The sequence below is a fragment of the Poeciliopsis prolifica genome, unplaced genomic scaffold, assembly GCF_027474105.1.
Source record: "Poeciliopsis prolifica strain line A6 unplaced genomic scaffold, Auburn_PproV2 SCAFFOLD078, whole genome shotgun sequence".
NCBI lineage: Eukaryota > Metazoa > Chordata > Actinopteri > Cyprinodontiformes > Poeciliidae > Poeciliopsis > Poeciliopsis prolifica.
The window spans coordinates 1008820-1015180 of NW_026562453.1; positions in this window are offsets into that span (position 1 = coordinate 1008820).

A 6361-nucleotide genomic window follows, 5' to 3' on the forward strand; every position below is an offset into this window, starting at 1 on the left:
ACTATTAAAACATTTTTTACTTTTGAAACTGAGAAGATTTTATTTTATTTTTTTCTAGAAGATATTTTACTTTCGGAGTTCAAAGATTTCTACATTTTTTAAAGAAAATTTCTGAGGTTTTTTTTCTCTCACACATTTTAAACTTTTCAAACTTAGACATTTCTGTGTATATCTGAGATTCATATCAAACGTTATTTTCTGTGGAATTTTAGAGTTTTGGAGCTCAGACATTTTCAGATTTTTTTTCTGAAAATTTTCTGAGCTTTATCACAAAAATCCTGACTTTCCTTTTTAGTAGATATTAAACTTTTGGGGCTCAGAAATGTATTTATTTATTAAATCTGAAATTAATCTTGAAATTTCTGAGTTTTTCCTGGCAGATTTCTGACTTTTAGAGCTCCAAAATTTCCATGTTTTTCTGAAAAATTTTCATCTATAAAATTCTGGGTTTTCTTTTTTGCAAATATTCAACTATTGGATCTTTTCCAGTTTTTTCTCAAACTTAAAACTTCCTTCCCTGAAATTTCAACTTTTGGAGCTCAGAAATGTCCAAGTTTTTAAATGAATATAAAACTTTATGTCCATTTATTTTTCCTTTTCATCTTCCCTCTAACTTTTGCAGGGCCTCCTAACAACAAACTTTAAAATTGGCCAATTCAGAGAACATGTAATCATCAGCCGTACTTTCCAGTTGTTGCTCCTGTAGATTTGCACTGAAGCTCTTCGGGGGACTCATAAAGAGGCAACAGGATTCACCAGGCGTCGCTTTTGCTATTATTCATCGCGTGTTCATCTCTGTCAGCCTGATGAATTCAAATGAAGCAGCAATCTGTCACATTTACTCCACAATGAGGGCAGCTGGCAAACTTTCTCTGCAAAAATGAAACTATTATCTCCCACTAGACACGCACGGGGCTCATTATAAATAAATAAAGTCAGTTATCTGCTGGCCGGGTGATTACTGCAGTCCAAATTGACTGTCTTATCGTGCTGAAGTGGCGCCTGCAGATGAAGGCGCCGCCATCTTTAAACTGTCGTTAATGATGGCCGCTCGATAAATTGCGCCACAACAGTTTTGATCAGCGAAGCATGTGTTGCCTATTTAGATGTGCAGGATAAAACTTGAGTGGTGTTCCACAAATTACAGTCAAAGGTAATGACTTCAGGAGGATGTTTATTTTGTAACGTAAATAATCAAATATGAAGGTAATAAATCTGGTAATAAATTAAGACAAAGTTTTCCCTACTTCTATTATAAAAGTCTATAAATTGTATTTGGTTTCCTGTCCTGCGTCAGCTGTATGTGGGAAATATCAAAGCTGTTTCCCTCTTTACTAGTCAAAGCAATGCTTGTTTAATGGTAATTGGAATCTTATCCTGCTGTTTGCTCATCATTTCCTGCACCTAGTTATTCCACGCCTAAACTCCATTTAAGTTTTTAATAACATTTTAGAATAGTTCCTGTTGGGGTAAACAGAATCTGATTATCCTGATGGATTGAAAATGTATGTCCGACAGTGGTTTATTTGATTTATTTATTCGGAGGACCTCAAATGGAGGCGGCTTAAACGTAGGCAAACAAACACTTCCCATATGTTTTCCACCAGAGCACAAAAACCCAAATACTGATTTGTTTTATTTCTTTTGCTTCTCTTTTCAGCATCCAGACTTGGTTTGGTTTTTTTTTTTAAAAAAGAGTTTTTTTGGTCAGCACGCCTACATTTACAGCCACGGACAAATTTGTTGGAGTTATTGAAACCGATAGTTTATTCCTTTAAATTGTTTAACCTTTAATAACTGAGAAACATGTTTAATTGTCCAATAATATTCCCTCAGGCTTTTTATCAGCCAAAACACCTAGAAATACTGAAAGTATGAAGCATAGCACGATCATACATTGTTTTTAAAGTAAATAAGTATTTAAGGATTACTATATTTTTGTGCAGTTATTTGGTTCTGTTGGGCCTGACAGATTATTTTATGTACAGTGGTATGAAAAGCTTTTGCCCCATTCTTGATTTCTAATTTTTTTTTACATGTTTGTCACATTTTCAGAACATCAAACCAATTTAAATGTTTGTCAAAGACAAAACAAACGCAAGTTTTAGAAAGAATGTTTTTATATTTGTTAAAACTGACAGAATATCTGTGAAAAGCCCGATCTCCTCCACCTCTTCCTTATTGTCTGAAGAAATGCACCACAATCAGAGCGTGGAGGAGGGCCGTTTAGTCGCTGCTAAGTGTGCTGATAGCCGATAAACAATTTAGTTTTAGAAAAGCCGTTCATCAAAGGCTATGCTAACAGGCTTTAGCTTTCACAACTGTCTGTGTTAGTTGTAGTATAGAGCAAGGCAGTGATTGGCAGCACTAAGGCCCGCCTCCTGGCTCTGATTGGCTGTTTCTAGTTTGCATTGGGACAAAGCTGAGAGATGTTTATACTTTTACATTATGGCTCATCATCGGCGGTCAGAGGAGACATTGAGATTTCCTTTGACCTTTAAACTGGGCAAAGTGGAGCTATAAAAGTAAATTTGCTTTATAGAAACATCCCAATTTCGACTAACAAACTGCGGCCACACAGTGATACAGAGGAGTAAAGATGTGTATCATCAGCATATGTGTGATAAGAGGCCCTAGAACTGAGCCTTAATGGACTCCCAACCACTGGTCCAGTCTAGTAGCAATTAGCAGCACAAAAAATATTTTTGCTGCGAAAACGTAACACAAACGTTTGACACCAATTTTGTTAGATTTAAAGGTCGTTAATATCTTCATTCAAAAGCAGAACAAACAAAACATTTGGCTGCACAAACTTAGCCGATTTGATTGACACCGGCTGTCTGACTTGAAGAAAGTAGGGAATTTGGTTGACCTTTCATGACCCCTGGATACATTTATTAATATTGTTAAAATGATAGCAGCACAAACAAAAATTGTTGCTGCACAAACGTTCGACAGCAATTTCGTTTGATTTGAGTAATGTGAGGCTGGTCGACCTTTTGACCTTTAAACTTTCATTTATAGTATTCAAACAAATAAGCAGCACAATTTATTTTTTTGTGCTGCAGTGACCAGCACAAACGCAGCCAAGGTGACTGATACCAGTTTTGTCTGATTTGAAGAAGGTGGGGAGACGGTCGACCTTTCATGACCTCTTGACCTAACTTTAAAATGATACCAGCAAAAACTAAACTTTTTGTTGCACAAACGTAGCACAAAGATTTAAAGCCAATTCTGTTAGAGTTGAAGGAAGTGGAGATTTTGATCGACCTTTCCTGACCTATGGACACATTTATTAATCTCTTAAAAATAATAGCGGCACAAACAAAAATTGGTGCTGCACAAATATTTGATAGCAGTTGTTAGAAGAAGGCGGAGGGGCCGAGTCTTCTCAGGTTCGGGAGAAAGCGCAGTGGGCTGGAGGAGATCGTTGGATCCATCTGAAAGGTGCAGACGCGTTCCCTCCCAGTCAGGCCCAAACCCAACGGGTCTGAAACCATCCTCTGATAGTTTTGGATTTCTTTCTCTCCATAAGCCTCTCATTGTGCTGCAGGGAGCTGCTTTGTACAAGCACTTGCCAGCTGCTTGCCAAATGAGGTTATAGTGTTTCCCTATCAACTGTAAATTTCAATAATTTGTTGGAGGGGCCTCTCACTGTCAGTTTTTATCATATTATCAATGACGACTCCATTTTCCTGTGCCGCTCCATCTCAAGCGCTGACCCCCGGCCCTATTACGGCCCTGTAATGAAGTGCAATGGAGTGGTAATTGGTCCACATTATACCAGATCAGGTAACACTAGACTTATTTTCTTATCACAATGAGCCCCTGCTGGTGACTCTCAATGAGAAACCAAACACAGCGCCTTTCTTATGTGGGCTATCATCCAAATAACATTTCAGCTCCAGAGGCTTTCTCCATTTTAGTTTTCCGTTTCAAGATTGCCCTCCGTGTCCTCGGACCGCGCTTTGTTTCCCACTTTTAAAGTCTCCCGAACGAGTGGCGCGGCGGGTCAGATATGAGGGTAGAGGTTTTCCAGCGAGGGGAAGTACAGTAAGCGAGACGGTAACTCGACCGCGATGCGGGGAATATTAGACGCCTCTTCCCTCCATCACCGCTTCCTCTTGATAACTTCACTTTGGAGAATTTTTTTTATGTTTTTTTTTTTTTTTTTACAGCAACACATTTTTCAGAGTTTCCGAGGGTAAAACCGCATCCCTATCAATGCGTTTTCTTAAAAATTACCTTTTGCTGCCAGGAGGCTTGGAGATGCAGGTAAAATGAAATGCAGTTTGTAAAATTGGCACAAATCAATTTGCTCAAACCAGCTGCAGTAATTATGTCTCCGTCAGCTACAAAAGAGATTCTATAACTCTGGGTAACAATGAGATAATGTAAGGTGCAAAAACATTTCCGCTCCGAAATTAAATGAGCAAAATAAGATGTTATGTGGAGGAAATTACTGAGCTGTCCGAAGGCTGTGGGCCGAGCAGATTGAAATGAAAACGAATCGTTGGCTCAGTATGTGAGTCGTATGTATGATGGAGTATTATGAGATACTAAGAAAACATGTTAAAAATACAGGAATAAAGACATATGAGAATAAAGTCAGAGTATTTAAACATTGTCACAAAATTGCAAGAATAAAGTTTATATTACAAGAATAAAGTCAAAATAATATAAGACTAGCTGCAACAGTAAGAGAATAAAGTCACAATATCTCAACAATGTCACAAAATTATGATAATAAAAAAGATCAAAATGATAAAATTATCAGAATTAAGTTAACTTTACAAGAATTAAATAAAAAAAATAAAAGAATGAAATCGAAATATTATGTGAAGTTGTAATAACATGGCTACTCATATCTCAAGGTTATAAAATTACAAGAATCAAGTTATCCTTACAAAAATAAAGTCAAAATATAATAAGAAGTTATACTAATATGAGAATAAAGTAACAATTTCATGAAAATAAAGTTGCAATAATATGGCCTTATTCCCTTGCTACAATTATTTTCATTTTTGTAGCGTGGAGCTAACTGTGGTTAGCAGCTAAGTGTCGTTAGCAGCTAAGTGTCGTTAGCAGCTAAGTGTCGTTAGCAGCTAACTGTCGTTAGCAGCCACTGCAGCTCTCCCGGCCAGGGCCTGACTCTGAGGAGCCTCCGGTCGAGTCGCTCCGTTCAAAACACACAGACGACTAAAGACACAGGATATTGGATAACAAGGTCAAATTATAGGGGCAAAAATATGCTCTTATTAAAGCCAGGCAGCAGGGATTTGAAGTGAGCCACCTAATAGACAACGGTTTAAGGGAGCCCAAACTAAAGGTAACAGGCCGGTCATGCTTATGGTGGCTAATGGCAGCTTTAGAAGAAATTAGGGGATTCTTTTTTCTGCAGGAAATTGTGCCTAAAGGCAGGTCATGGATCACCGTGTTCTTCACAGGCGGCTTCAGAAGTCAAAAAGTGAACATTTGCTGCAGGTGGGACGACGTCCTTGTTGTAGAAATGGGCAAAATCAACCATTTTATCGACAGAACTCAGATAGAGGAGCGGTAAAATGATGGAAAAACTCTGCTTTTTAACCAACTTTTGTCAAAAAATTTAAACATTTAAAGAAAGAAGTTTCCTTTATATTCCTATTAGGGTGTGTTGCCACAAGGTTCATTTCACCTCATGTGTTTGAAGAGGGAAAAATAAACGTCCACAGCGCTCCGATGTAAAAAATGCAAAACAAAGATTTATTCCAGTTTTTTGCGTCATCCTTTACAAGAGCAATTAAATCCTAGATAACCTCCACAAAACAAACTACGGTAGAAAAATCGCGTGGCTCCTCTGAGCTTGTGATCCTTCGTTAACGCTCCACCTCATTTACATAACTCATTTACATAAACCGCAAAATGGCCAATTAAGCTACAAAACATACAAACTTAACATAAAACACTTATTCACAATAAAACATCATGAAATTAGCTACAAGCAATATAATAATGCTACCTAAACCTCAACAAATTCACTTATTGAAATACTAATTAAACAAAGAAGTAACTGAATATTTTATACTTTAACTTGGCCTCCACATAGTGGACTAAAAATACAACATTTATCAAGTCTAGTTTATTTATAAAGCACATTCCAGTCCAAAATGCTGTAAATAAAAACAAAACAAGCAACAAACATCACAGTTCGTCAAGGATCATTAAAATCAATACGAATCAGACATATTGATCAATGCTCCTGTTGTTATTAATCAAACCAGCTGGGATTTTTGCTTTGTTTCAGCTGTTTTACAGATTTCTGCAAGTTTTCTCTAGATTTGTGGTGCATAGAAACTGAATGCTGCTTCTTCAGAGCCGAACA